We start from the raw sequence: 11,500 nt of genomic DNA, 5'->3' as shown, positions 1-11,500 counted from the left end.
ACATAAAAACTAAAAATAAATGGAATTTTGCTAATATCAGACACCGGCTAAGTGGCTTATACAAAGACTGCCATGTGAATAATTCTTGAAGTGAATACAAGGGAAAACCTACTATGACTGGCAAAAAGCTAACTTGGGAAGACTGAATGCATCACTTTAAATAAAAATCCTTGTGAATTTGGAGTTTCAAAGTGGGACTGCACACGTTAAGGTATGAATATCAAAAAATGACTCTGCGGTGGGACCAGAAAGCTCTACAGTCAACTTCGTTGCTGGCAGGACTCGAACCTGCGCGGGGAGACCCCAATGGATTTCTAGTCCATCGCCTTAACCTCTCGGCCACAACAACGCATAAAAACTGGATAAATTGACTTTTGCCAATATCAGACACTGGCTAAGTGGCGTATATAAAGACTGCCATGTGAATAATTCTGGAACACACATAATAAGGTAAGGGTGTGGTTTTTACTTGGTAAATTACCGTTGGTGCTTTTTTTCCTTGTTGGACGGTATATTTGATGGCTCCTCTTATCATGACATTTCCCCACGACTTACCTGAAACACTTATTAAATTTGCGCATAATATCTAATGGAGATGCTGGGGATTGAACCCAGGACCTCATACATGCAAAGCATGCGCTCTACCACTGAGCTACATCCCCTGCACAACTGCCAAAAATTACTTTGTTTTCGCGTATATAAAGGAAGAAGTGTGAGTAAAAAACAATGAATGGAGACGTTTCCAAGGGAAAACCTAACTAAGAAAACCTAAGAAAAGCTAACTTGGGAAGACTGAATGCATCACTTTAAATAAAAATCCTTGTGAATTTGGAGTTTCAAAGTGGGACTGCACACGTTAAGGTATGAATATCAAAAAATGACTCTGCGGTGGGACCAGAAAGCTCTACAGTCAACTTCGTTGCTGGCAGGACTCGAACCTGCGCGGGGAGACCCCAATGGATTTCTAGTCCATCGCCTTAACCTCTCGGCCACAACAACACATAAAAACTAAAAATAAATGGAATTTTGCTAATATCAGACACCGGCTAAGTGGCTTATACAAAGACTGCCATGTGAATAATTCTTGAAGTGAATACAAGGGAAAACCTACTATGACTGGCAAAAAGCTAACTTGAGAAGACTGAATGCATCACTTTAAATAAAAATCCTTGTGAATTTGGAGTTTCAAAGTGGGACTGCACACGTTAAGGTATGAATATCAAAAAATGACTCTGCGGTGGGACCAGAAAGCTCTACAGTCAACTTCGTTGCTGGCAGGACTCGAACCTGCGCGGGGAGACCCCAATGGATTTCTAGTCCATCGCCTTAACCTCTCGGCCACAACAACGCATAAAAACTGGATAAATTGACTTTTGCCAATATCAGACACTGGCTAAGTGGCGTATATAAAGACTGCCATGTGAATAATTCTGGAACACACATAATAAGGTAAGGGTGTGGTTTTTACTTGGTAAATTACCGTTGGTGCTTTTTTTCCTTGTTGGACGGTATATTTGATGGCTCCTCTTATCATGACATTTCCCCACGACTTACCTGAAACACTTATTAAATTTGCGCATAATATCTAATGGAGATGCTGGGGATTGAACCCAGGACCTCATACATGCAAAGCATGCGCTCTACCACTGAGCTACATCCCCTGCACAACTGCCAAAAATTACTTTGTTTTCGCGTATATAAAGGAAGAAGTGTGAGTAAAAAACAATGAATGGAGACGTTTCCAAGGGAAAACCTAACTAAGAAAACCTAAGAAAAGCTAACTTGGGAAGACTGAATGCATCACTTTAAATAAAAATCCTTGTGAATTTGGAGTTTCAAAGTGGGACTGCACACGTTAAGGTATGAATATGAAAAAATGACTCTGCGGTGGGACCAGAAAGCTCTACAGTCAACTTCGTTGCTGGCAGGACTCGAACCTGCGCGGGGAGACCCCAATGGATTTCTAGTCCATCTCCTTAACCTCTCGGCCACAACAACACATAAAAACTAAAAATAAATTGAATTTTGCTAATATCAGACACTGGCTAAGTGGCTTATACAAAGACTGCCATGTGAATAATTCTGGAAGTGGCGTATATAAAGACTGCCATGTGAATAATTCTGGAACACACATAATAAGGTAAGGGTTTGGTTTTTACTAGGTAAATTACCGTTGGTGCTTTTTTCCCTTGTTGGACGGTATATTTGATGGCTCCTCTTATCATGACATTTCCCCACGACTTACCTGAAAACCTTTTAAATTTGCGCATAATATCTAATGGAGATGCCGGGGATTGAACCCAGGACCTCATACATGCTAAGCATGCGCTCTACCACTGAGCTACATCCCCTGCACAAATTCCAAAAATTACTTTGTTTTTTCGTATATAAAGGAAGAAGTGTGAGAAAAAAACAATGAATGGAGACGTTTCCAAGGGAAAACCTACTATGACTGGCAAAAAGCTAACTTGGGAAGACTGAATGCATCACTTTAAATAAAAATCCTTGTGAATTTGGAGTTTCAAAGTGGGACTGCACACGTTAAGGTATGAATATCAAAAAATGACTCTGCGGTGGGACCAGAAAGCTCTACAGTCAACTTCGTTGCTGGCAGGACTCGAACCTGCGCGGGGAGACCCCAATGGATTTCTAGTCCATCGCCTTAACCTCTCGGCCACAACAACACATAAAAACTAAAAATAAATTGAATTTTGCTAATATCAGACACTGGCTAAGTGGCTTATATAAAGACTGCCGTGTGAATAATTCTGGAACACACATAATAAGGTAAGGGTGTGGTTTTTACTTGGTAAATTACCGTTGGTGCTTTTTTCCCTTGTTGGACGGTATATTTGATGGCTCCTCTTATCATGACATTTCCCCACGACTTACCTGAAAACCTTTTAAATTTGCGCATAATATCTAATGGAGATGCCGGGGATTGAACCCAGGACCTCATACATGCTAAGCATGCGCTCTACCACTGAGCTACATCCCCTGCACAACTGCCAAAAATGACTTTGTTTTCGCGTATATAAAGGAAGAAGTGTGAGAAAAAAACAATGAATGGAGACGTTTCCAAGGGAAAACCTACTATGACTGGCAAAAAGCTAACTTGGGAAGACTGAATGCATCACTTTAAATAAAAATCCTTGTGAATTTGGAGTTTCAAAGTGGGACTGCACACGTTAAGGTATGAATATCAAAAAATGACTCTGCGGTGGGACCAGAAAGCTCTACAGTCAACTTCGTTGCTGGCAGGACTCGAACCTGCGCGGGGAGACCCCAATGGATTTCTAGTCCATCGCCTTAACCTCTCGGCCACAACAACACATAAAAACTAAAAATAAATTGAATTTTGCTAATATCAGACACTGGCTAAGTGGCTTATATAAAGACTGCCGTGTGAATAATTCTGGAACACACATAATAAGGTAAGGGTGTGGTTTTTACTTGGTAAATTACCGTTGGTGCTTTTTTCCCTTGTTGGACGGTATATTTGATGGCTCCTCTTATCATGACATTTCCCCACGACTTACCTGAAAACCTTTTAAATTTGCGCATAATATCTAATGGAGATGCTGGGGATTGAACCCAGGACCTCATACATGCTAAGCATGCGCTCTACCACTGAGCTACATCCCCTGCACAAATTCCAAAGATTACTTTGTTTTTGCGTATATAAAGGAAGAAGTGTGAGTAAAAAACAATGAATGGAGACGTTTCCAAGGGAAAACCTAACTAAGAAAACCTAAGAAAAGCTAACTTGGGAAGACTGAATGCATCACTTTAAATAAAAATCCTTGTGAATTTGGAGTTTCAAAGTGGGACTGCACACGTTAAGGTATGAATATCAAAAAATGACTCTGCGGTGGGACCAGAAAGCTCTACAGTCAACTTCGTTGCTGGCAGGACTCGAACCTGCGCGGGGAGACCCCAATGGATTTCTAGTCCATCGCCTTAACCTCTCGGCCACAACAACACATAAAAACTAAAAATAAATGGAATTTTGCTAATATCAGACACCGGCTAAGTGGCTTATACAAAGACTGCCATGTGAATAATTCTTGAAGTGAATACAAGGGAAAACCTACTATGACTGGCAAAAAGCTAACTTGGGAAGACTGAATGCATCACTTTAAATAAAAATCCTTGTGAATTTGGAGTTTCAAAGTGGGACTGCACACGTTAAGGTATGAATATCAAAAAATGACTCTGCGGTGGGACCAGAAAGCTCTACAGTCAACTTCGTTGCTGGCAGGACTCGAACCTGCGCGGGGAGACCCCAATGGATTTCTAGTCCATCGCCTTAACCTCTCGGCCACAACAACACATAAAAACTAAAAATAAATTGAATTTTGCTAATATCAGACACTGGCTAAATGGCTTATATAAAGACTGCCGTGTGAATAATTCTGGAACACACATAATAAGGTAAGGGTGTGGTTTTTACTTGGTAAATTACCGTTGGTGCTTTTTTCCCTTGTTGGACGGTATATTTGATGGCTCCTCTTATCATGACATTTCCCCACGACTTACCTGAAAACCTTTTAAATTTGCGCATAATATCTAATGGAGATGCCGGGGATTGAACCCAGGACCTCATACATGCAAAGCATGCGCTCTACCACTGAGCTACACCCCCTGCACAACTGCCAAAAATTACTTTGTTTTTGCGTATATAAAGGAAGAAGTGTGAGAAAAAAACAATGAATGGAGACGTTTCCAAGGGAAAACCTACTATGACTGGCAAAAAGCTAACTTGGGAAGACTGAATGCATCACTTAAAATAAAAATCCTTGTGAATTTTGAGTTTCAAAGTGGGACTACACACGTTAAGGTATGAATATCAAAGAATGACTCTGCGGTGGGACCAGAAAGCTCTACAGTCAACTTCGTTGCTGGCAGGACTCGAACCTGCGCGGGGAGACCCCAATGGATTTCTAGTCCATCGCCTTAACCTCTCGGCCACAACAACGCATAAAAACTGGATAAATTGACTTTTGCCAATATCAGACACTGGCTAAGTGGCGTATATAAAGACTGCCATGTGAATAATTCTGGAACACACATAATAAGGTAAGGGTGTGGTTTTTACTTGGTAAATTACCGTTGGTGCTTTTTTTCCTTGTTGGACGGTATATTTGATGGCTCCTCTTATCATGACATTTCCCCACGACTTACCTGAAACACTTATTAAATTTGCGCATAATATCTAATGGAGATGCTGGGGATTGAACCCAGGACCTCATACATGCAAAGCATGCGCTCTACCACTGAGCTACATCCCCTGCACAACTGCCAAAAATTACTTTGTTTTTGCGTATATAAAGGAAGAAGTGTGAGTAAAAAACAATGAATGGAGACGTTTCCAAGGGAAAACCTAACTAAGAAAACCTAAGAAAAGCTAACTTGGGAAGACTGAATGCATCACTTTAAATAAAAATCCTTGTGAATTTGGAGTTTCAAAGTGGGACTACACACGTTAAGGTATGAATATCAAAGAATGACTCTGCGGTGGGACCAGAAAGCTCTACAGTCAACTTCGTTGCTGGCAGGACTCGAACCTGCGCGGGGAGACCCCAATGGATTTCTAGTCCATCGCCTTAACCTCTCGGCCACAACAACACATAAAAACTAAAAATAAATTGAATTTTGCTAATATCAGACACTGGCTAAGTGGCTTATACAAAGACTGCCATGTGAATAATTCTTGAAGTGGCGTATATTAAGACTGCCATGTGAATAATTCTGGAACACACATAATAAGGTAAGGGTGTGGTTTTTACTTGCTAAATTACCGTTGGTGCTTTTTTCCCTTGTTGGACGGTATATTTGATGGCTCCTCTTATCATGACATTTCCCCACGACTTACCTGAAAACCTTTTAAATTTGCGCATAATATCTAATGGAGATGCCGGGGATTGAACCCAGGACCTCATACATGCTAAGCATGCGCTCTACCACTGAGCTACATCCCCTGCACAAATTCCAAAAATTACTTTGTTTTTTCGTATATAAAGGAAGAAGTGTGAGAAAAAAACAATGAATGGAGACGTTTCCAAGGGAAAACCTACTATGACTGGCAAAAAGCTAACTTGGGAAGACTGAATGCATCACTTTAAATAAAAATCCTTGTGAATTTGGAGTTTCAAAGTGGGACTGCACACGTTAAGGTATGAATATCAAAAAATGACTCTGCGGTGGGACCAGAAAGCTCTACAGTCAACTTCGTTGCTGGCAGGACTCGAACCTGCGCGGGGAGACCCCAATGGATTTCTAGTCCATCGCCTTAACCTCTCGGCCACAACAACACATAAAAACTAAAAATAAATTGAATCTTGCTAATATCAGACACTGGCTAAGTGGCTTATACAAAGACTGCCATGTGAATAATTCTGGAAGTGGCGTATATAAAAACTGCCATGTGAATAATTCTGGAACACACATAATAAGGTAAGGGTGTGGTTTTTACTTGGTAAATTACCGTTGGTGCTTTTTTCCCTTGTTGGACGGTATATTTGATGGCTCCTCTTATCATGACATTTCCCCACGACTTACCTGAAAACCTTTTAAATTTGCGCATAATATCTAATGGAGATGCCGGGGATTGAACCCAGGACCTCATACATGCAAAGCATGCGCTCTACCACTGAGCTACACCCCCTGCACAACTGCCAAAAATTACTTTGTTTTTGCGTATATAAAGGAAGAAGTGTGAGAAAAAAACAATGAATGGAGACGTTTCCAAGGGAAAACCTACTATGACTGGCAAAAAGCTAACTTGGGAAGACTGAATGCATCACTTAAAATAAAAATCCTTGTGAATTTGGAGTTTCAAAGTGGGACTGCACACGTTAAGGTATGAATATCAAAAAATGACTCTGCGGTGGGACCAGAAAGCTCTACAGTCAACTTCGTTGCTGGCAGGACTCGAACCTGCGCGGGGAGACCCCAATGGATTTCTAGTCCATCGCCTTAACCTCTCGGCCACAACAACACATAAAAACTAAAAATAAATTGAATTTTGCTAATATCAGACACTGGCTAAGTGGCTTATATAAAGACTGCCGTGTGAATAATTCTGGAACACACATAATAAGGTAAGGGTTTGGTTTTTACTAGGTAAATTACCGTTGGTGCTTTTTTCCCTTGTTGGACGGTATATTTGATGGCTCCTCTTATCATGACATTTCCCCACGACTTACCTGAAAACCTTTTAAATTTGCGCATAATATCTAATGGAGATGCCTGGGATTGAACCCAGGACCTCATACATGCAAAGCATGCGCTCTACCACTGAGCTACACCCCCTGCACAACTGCCAAAAATTGCTTTGTTTTTGCGTATATAAAGGAAGAAGTGTGAGAAAAAAACAATGAATGGAGACGTTTCCAAGGGAAAACCTACTATGACTGGCAAAAAGCTAACTTGGGAAGACTGAATGCATCACTTAAAATAAAAATCCTTGTGAATTTGGAGTTTCAAAGTGGGACTACACACGTTAAGGTATGAATATCAAAGAATGACTCTGCGGTGGGACCAGAAAGCTCTACAGTCAACTTCGTTGCTGGCAGGACTCGAACCTGCGCGGGGAGACCCCAATGGATTTCTAGTCCATCGCCTTAACCTCTCGGCCACAACAACACATAAAAACTAAAAATAAATTGAATTTTGCTAATATCAGACACTGGCTAAGTGGCTTATACAAAGACTGCCATGTGAATAATTCTGGAAGTGAATACAAGGGAAAACCTACTATGACTGGCAAAAAGCTAACTTGGGAAGACTGAATGCATCACTTTAAATAAAAATCCTTGTGAATTTGGAGTTTCAAAGTGGGACTGCACACGTTAAGGTATGAATATGAAAAAATGACTCTGCGGTGGGACCAGAAAGCTCTACAGTCAACTTCGTTGCTGGCAGGACTCGAACCTGCGCGGGGAGACCCCAATGGATTTCTAGTCCATCGCCTTAACCTCTCGGCCACAACAACACATAAAAACTAAAAATAAATTGAATTTTGCTAATATCAGACACTGGCTAAGTGGCTTATACAAAGACTGCCATGTGAATAATTCTGGAAGTGGCGTATATAAAGACTGCCATGTGAATAATTCTGGAACACACATAATAAGGTAAGGGTGTGGTTTTTACTTGGTAAATTACCGTTGGTGCTTTTTTCCCTTGTTGGACGGTATATTTGATGGCTCCTCTTATCATGACATTTCCCCACGACTTACCTGAAAACCTTTTAAATTTGCGCATAATATCTAATGGAGATGCCGGGGATTGAACCCAGGACCTCATACATGCAAAGCATGCGCTCTACCACTGAGCTACACCCCCTGCACAACTGCCAAAAATTACTTTGTTTTTGCGTATATAAAGGAAGAAGTGTGAGAAAAAAACAATGAATGGAGACGTTTCCAAGGGAAAACCTACTATGACTGGCTAAAAGCTAACTTGGGAAGACTGAATGCATCACTTAAAATAAAAATCCTTGTGAATTTGGAGTTTCAAAGTGGGACTACACACGTTAAGGTATGAATATCAAAGAATGACTCTGCGGTGGGACCAGAAAGCTCTACAGTCAACTTCGTTGCTGGCAGGACTCGAACCTGCGCGGGGAGACCCCAATGGATTTCTAGTCCATCGCCTTAACCTCTCGGCCACAACAACACATAAAAACTAAAAATAAATTGAATTTTGCTAATATCAGACACTGGCTAAGTGGCTTATACAAAGACTGCCATGTGAATAATTCTGGAAGTGAATACAAGGGAAAACCTACTATGACTGGCAAAAAGCTAACTTGGGAAGACTGAATGCATCACTTTAAATAAAAATCCTTGTGAATTTGGAGTTTCAAAGTGGGACTGCACACGTTAAGGTATGAATATCAAAAAATGACTCTGCGGTGGGACCAGAAAGCTCTACAGTCAACTTCGTTGCTGGCAGGACTCGAACCTGCGCGGGGAGACCCCAATGGATTTCTAGTCCATCGCCTTAACCTCTCGGCCACAACAACACATAAAAACTGGATAAATTGACTTTTGCCAATATCAGACACTGGCTAAGTGGCGTATATAAAGACTGCCATGTGAATAATTCTGGAACACACATAATAAGGTAAGGGTGTGGTTTTTACTTGGTAAATTACCGTTGGTGCTTTTTTTCCTTGTTGGACGGTATATTTGATGGCTCCTCTTATCATGACATTTCCCCACGACTTACCTGAAACACTTATTAAATTTGCGCATAATATCTAATGGAGATGCTGGGGATTGAACCCAGGACCTCATACATGCAAAGCATGCGCTCTACCACTGAGCTACATCCCCTGCACAACTGCCAAAAATTACTTTGTTTTCGCGTATATAAAGGAAGAAGTGTGAGAAAAAAACAATGAATGGAGACGTTTCCAAGGGAAAACCTACTATGACTGGCAAAAAGCTAACTTGGGAAGACTGAATGCATCACTTAAAATAAAAATCCTTGTGAATTTGGAGTTTCAAAGTGGGACTACACACGTTAAGGTATGAATATCAAAGAATGACTCTGCGGTGGGACCAGAAAGCTCTACAGTCAACTTCGTTGCTGGCAGGACTCGAACCTGCGCGGGGAGACCCCAATGGATTTCTAGTCCATCGCCTTAACCTCTCGGCCACAACAACACATAAAAACTAAAAATAAATTGAATTTTGCTAATATCAGACACTGGCTAAGTGGCTTATACAAAGACTGCCATGTGAATAATTCTGGAAGTGAATACAAGGGAAAACCTACTATGACTGGCAAAAAGCTAACTTGGGAAGACTGAATGCATCACTTTAAATAAAAATCCTTGTGAATTTGGAGTTTCAAAGTGGGACTGCACACGTTAAGGTATGAATATGAAAAAATGACTCTGCGGTGGGACCAGAAAGCTCTACAGTCAACTTCGTTGCTGGCAGGACTCGAACCTGCGCGGGGAGACCCCAATGGATTTCTAGTCCATCGCCTTAACCTCTCGGCCACAACAACACATAAAAACTAAAAATAAATTGAATTTTGCTAATATCAGACACTGGCTAAGTGGCTTATACAAAGACTGCCATGTGAATAATTCTGGAAGTGGCGTATATAAAGACTGCCATGTGAATAATTCTGGAACACACATAATAAGGTAAGGGTGTGGTTTTTACTTGGTAAATTACCGTTGGTGCTTTTTTCCCTTGTTGGACGGTATATTTGATGGCTCCTCTTATCATGACATTTCCCCACGACTTACCTGAAAACCTTTTAAATTTGCGCATAATATCTAATGGAGATGCCGGGGATTGAACCCAGGACCTCATACATGCAAAGCATGCGCTCTACCACTGAGCTACACCCCCTGCACAACTGCCAAAAATTACTTTGTTTTTGCGTATATAAAGGAAGAAGTGTGAGAAAAAAACAATGAATGGAGACGTTTCCAAGGGAAAACCTACTATGACTGGCTAAAAGCTAACTTGGGAAGACTGAATGCATCACTTAAAATAAAAATCCTTGTGAATTTGGAGTTTCAAAGTGGGACTACACACGTTAAGGTATGAATATCAAAGAATGACTCTGCGGTGGGACCAGAAAGCTCTACAGTCAACTTCGTTGCTGGCAGGACTCGAACCTGCGCGGGGAGACCCCAATGGATTTCTAGTCCATCGCCTTAACCTCTCGGCCACAACAACACATAAAAACTAAAAATAAATTGAATTTTGCTAATATCAGACACTGGCTAAGTGGCTTATACAAAGACTGCCATGTGAATAATTCTGGAAGTGAATACAAGGGAAAACCTACTATGACTGGCAAAAAGCTAACTTGGGAAGACTGAATGCATCACTTTAAATAAAAATCCTTGTGAATTTGGAGTTTCAAAGTGGGACTGCACACGTTAAGGTATGAATATCAAAAAATGACTCTGCGGTGGGACCAGAAAGCTCTACAGTCAACTTCGTTGCTGGCAGGACTCGAACCTGCGCGGGGAGACCCCAATGGATTTCTAGTCCATCGCCTTAACCTCTCGGCCACAACAACACATAAAAACTGGATAAATTGACTTTTGCCAATATCAGACACTGGCTAAGTGGCGTATATAAAGACTGCCATGTGAATAATTCTGGAACACACATAATAAGGTAAGGGTGTGGTTTTTACTTGGTAAATTACCGTTGGTGCTTTTTTTCCTTGTTGGACGGTATATTTGATGGCTCCTCTTATCATGACATTTCCCCACGACTTACCTGAAACACTTATTAAATTTGCGCATAATATCTAATGGAGATGCTGGGGATTGAACCCAGGACCTCATACATGCAAAGCATGCGCTCTACCACTGAGCTACATCCCCTGCACAACTGCCAAAAATTACTTTGTTTTCGCGTATATAAAGGAAGAAGTGTGAGAAAAAAACAATGAATGGAGACGTTTCCAAGGGAAAACCTACTATGACTGGCAAAAAGCTAACTTGGGAAGA

The 11,500-nt window shown here is 41.0% G+C and overlaps 32 non-coding genes across 32 annotated transcripts; all 32 read right to left on the bottom strand.

Moving 5' to 3' along the window:
* Window positions 1-267: 267 nt before the first annotated feature.
* Window positions 268-349, bottom strand: trnas-aga (transfer RNA serine (anticodon AGA)). Its single transcript has one exon. It is a non-coding gene; the product is annotated as a tRNA-Ser (tRNA).
* Window positions 350-590: 241 nt separating this feature from the next.
* trnaa-ugc (transfer RNA alanine (anticodon UGC)) lies at window positions 591-662 on the bottom strand. The gene has a single exon. It is a non-coding gene; the product is annotated as a tRNA-Ala (tRNA).
* Window positions 663-917: 255 nt separating this feature from the next.
* On the bottom strand, window positions 918-999 carry trnas-aga (transfer RNA serine (anticodon AGA)). Its single transcript has one exon. It is a non-coding gene; the product is annotated as a tRNA-Ser (tRNA).
* Window positions 1,000-1,266: 267 nt separating this feature from the next.
* trnas-aga (transfer RNA serine (anticodon AGA)) lies at window positions 1,267-1,348 on the bottom strand. Its single transcript has one exon. It is a non-coding gene; the product is annotated as a tRNA-Ser (tRNA).
* A 241-nt stretch (window positions 1,349-1,589) lies between these two features.
* Window positions 1,590-1,661, bottom strand: trnaa-ugc (transfer RNA alanine (anticodon UGC)). The gene has a single exon. It is a non-coding gene; the product is annotated as a tRNA-Ala (tRNA).
* A 618-nt stretch (window positions 1,662-2,279) lies between these two features.
* Window positions 2,280-2,351, bottom strand: trnaa-agc (transfer RNA alanine (anticodon AGC)). The gene has a single exon. It is a non-coding gene; the product is annotated as a tRNA-Ala (tRNA).
* A 251-nt stretch (window positions 2,352-2,602) lies between these two features.
* On the bottom strand, window positions 2,603-2,684 carry trnas-aga (transfer RNA serine (anticodon AGA)). Its single transcript has one exon. It is a non-coding gene; the product is annotated as a tRNA-Ser (tRNA).
* Window positions 2,685-2,926: 242 nt separating this feature from the next.
* Window positions 2,927-2,998, bottom strand: trnaa-agc (transfer RNA alanine (anticodon AGC)). Its single transcript has one exon. It is a non-coding gene; the product is annotated as a tRNA-Ala (tRNA).
* A 251-nt stretch (window positions 2,999-3,249) lies between these two features.
* On the bottom strand, window positions 3,250-3,331 carry trnas-aga (transfer RNA serine (anticodon AGA)). The gene has a single exon. It is a non-coding gene; the product is annotated as a tRNA-Ser (tRNA).
* A 242-nt stretch (window positions 3,332-3,573) lies between these two features.
* On the bottom strand, window positions 3,574-3,645 carry trnaa-agc (transfer RNA alanine (anticodon AGC)). Its single transcript has one exon. It is a non-coding gene; the product is annotated as a tRNA-Ala (tRNA).
* A 255-nt stretch (window positions 3,646-3,900) lies between these two features.
* On the bottom strand, window positions 3,901-3,982 carry trnas-aga (transfer RNA serine (anticodon AGA)). The gene has a single exon. It is a non-coding gene; the product is annotated as a tRNA-Ser (tRNA).
* Window positions 3,983-4,249: 267 nt separating this feature from the next.
* Window positions 4,250-4,331, bottom strand: trnas-aga (transfer RNA serine (anticodon AGA)). The gene has a single exon. It is a non-coding gene; the product is annotated as a tRNA-Ser (tRNA).
* Window positions 4,332-4,573: 242 nt separating this feature from the next.
* trnaa-ugc (transfer RNA alanine (anticodon UGC)) lies at window positions 4,574-4,645 on the bottom strand. The gene has a single exon. It is a non-coding gene; the product is annotated as a tRNA-Ala (tRNA).
* A 251-nt stretch (window positions 4,646-4,896) lies between these two features.
* On the bottom strand, window positions 4,897-4,978 carry trnas-aga (transfer RNA serine (anticodon AGA)). Its single transcript has one exon. It is a non-coding gene; the product is annotated as a tRNA-Ser (tRNA).
* A 241-nt stretch (window positions 4,979-5,219) lies between these two features.
* On the bottom strand, window positions 5,220-5,291 carry trnaa-ugc (transfer RNA alanine (anticodon UGC)). Its single transcript has one exon. It is a non-coding gene; the product is annotated as a tRNA-Ala (tRNA).
* A 255-nt stretch (window positions 5,292-5,546) lies between these two features.
* On the bottom strand, window positions 5,547-5,628 carry trnas-aga (transfer RNA serine (anticodon AGA)). The gene has a single exon. It is a non-coding gene; the product is annotated as a tRNA-Ser (tRNA).
* A 281-nt stretch (window positions 5,629-5,909) lies between these two features.
* On the bottom strand, window positions 5,910-5,981 carry trnaa-agc (transfer RNA alanine (anticodon AGC)). Its single transcript has one exon. It is a non-coding gene; the product is annotated as a tRNA-Ala (tRNA).
* Window positions 5,982-6,232: 251 nt separating this feature from the next.
* On the bottom strand, window positions 6,233-6,314 carry trnas-aga (transfer RNA serine (anticodon AGA)). The gene has a single exon. It is a non-coding gene; the product is annotated as a tRNA-Ser (tRNA).
* Window positions 6,315-6,595: 281 nt separating this feature from the next.
* On the bottom strand, window positions 6,596-6,667 carry trnaa-ugc (transfer RNA alanine (anticodon UGC)). The gene has a single exon. It is a non-coding gene; the product is annotated as a tRNA-Ala (tRNA).
* Window positions 6,668-6,918: 251 nt separating this feature from the next.
* On the bottom strand, window positions 6,919-7,000 carry trnas-aga (transfer RNA serine (anticodon AGA)). The gene has a single exon. It is a non-coding gene; the product is annotated as a tRNA-Ser (tRNA).
* Window positions 7,001-7,565: 565 nt separating this feature from the next.
* trnas-aga (transfer RNA serine (anticodon AGA)) lies at window positions 7,566-7,647 on the bottom strand. The gene has a single exon. It is a non-coding gene; the product is annotated as a tRNA-Ser (tRNA).
* A 267-nt stretch (window positions 7,648-7,914) lies between these two features.
* trnas-aga (transfer RNA serine (anticodon AGA)) lies at window positions 7,915-7,996 on the bottom strand. Its single transcript has one exon. It is a non-coding gene; the product is annotated as a tRNA-Ser (tRNA).
* Window positions 7,997-8,277: 281 nt separating this feature from the next.
* On the bottom strand, window positions 8,278-8,349 carry trnaa-ugc (transfer RNA alanine (anticodon UGC)). The gene has a single exon. It is a non-coding gene; the product is annotated as a tRNA-Ala (tRNA).
* Window positions 8,350-8,600: 251 nt separating this feature from the next.
* Window positions 8,601-8,682, bottom strand: trnas-aga (transfer RNA serine (anticodon AGA)). Its single transcript has one exon. It is a non-coding gene; the product is annotated as a tRNA-Ser (tRNA).
* Window positions 8,683-8,949: 267 nt separating this feature from the next.
* Window positions 8,950-9,031, bottom strand: trnas-aga (transfer RNA serine (anticodon AGA)). Its single transcript has one exon. It is a non-coding gene; the product is annotated as a tRNA-Ser (tRNA).
* Window positions 9,032-9,272: 241 nt separating this feature from the next.
* Window positions 9,273-9,344, bottom strand: trnaa-ugc (transfer RNA alanine (anticodon UGC)). The gene has a single exon. It is a non-coding gene; the product is annotated as a tRNA-Ala (tRNA).
* A 251-nt stretch (window positions 9,345-9,595) lies between these two features.
* Window positions 9,596-9,677, bottom strand: trnas-aga (transfer RNA serine (anticodon AGA)). The gene has a single exon. It is a non-coding gene; the product is annotated as a tRNA-Ser (tRNA).
* Window positions 9,678-9,944: 267 nt separating this feature from the next.
* trnas-aga (transfer RNA serine (anticodon AGA)) lies at window positions 9,945-10,026 on the bottom strand. Its single transcript has one exon. It is a non-coding gene; the product is annotated as a tRNA-Ser (tRNA).
* A 281-nt stretch (window positions 10,027-10,307) lies between these two features.
* Window positions 10,308-10,379, bottom strand: trnaa-ugc (transfer RNA alanine (anticodon UGC)). Its single transcript has one exon. It is a non-coding gene; the product is annotated as a tRNA-Ala (tRNA).
* A 251-nt stretch (window positions 10,380-10,630) lies between these two features.
* On the bottom strand, window positions 10,631-10,712 carry trnas-aga (transfer RNA serine (anticodon AGA)). The gene has a single exon. It is a non-coding gene; the product is annotated as a tRNA-Ser (tRNA).
* Window positions 10,713-10,979: 267 nt separating this feature from the next.
* On the bottom strand, window positions 10,980-11,061 carry trnas-aga (transfer RNA serine (anticodon AGA)). Its single transcript has one exon. It is a non-coding gene; the product is annotated as a tRNA-Ser (tRNA).
* A 241-nt stretch (window positions 11,062-11,302) lies between these two features.
* Window positions 11,303-11,374, bottom strand: trnaa-ugc (transfer RNA alanine (anticodon UGC)). The gene has a single exon. It is a non-coding gene; the product is annotated as a tRNA-Ala (tRNA).
* Between the last annotated feature and the right edge of the window lie 126 nt (window positions 11,375-11,500).

The sequence above is a fragment of the Gasterosteus aculeatus genome, chromosome 5 (genome assembly GCF_964276395.1).
Source record: "Gasterosteus aculeatus chromosome 5, fGasAcu3.hap1.1, whole genome shotgun sequence".
In the NCBI taxonomy this organism is placed as follows: domain Eukaryota; kingdom Metazoa; phylum Chordata; class Actinopteri; order Perciformes; family Gasterosteidae; genus Gasterosteus; species Gasterosteus aculeatus.
Note: the sequence above shows the minus strand (reverse complement) of the source record. Positions and strands in the feature narration are given on the sequence as shown.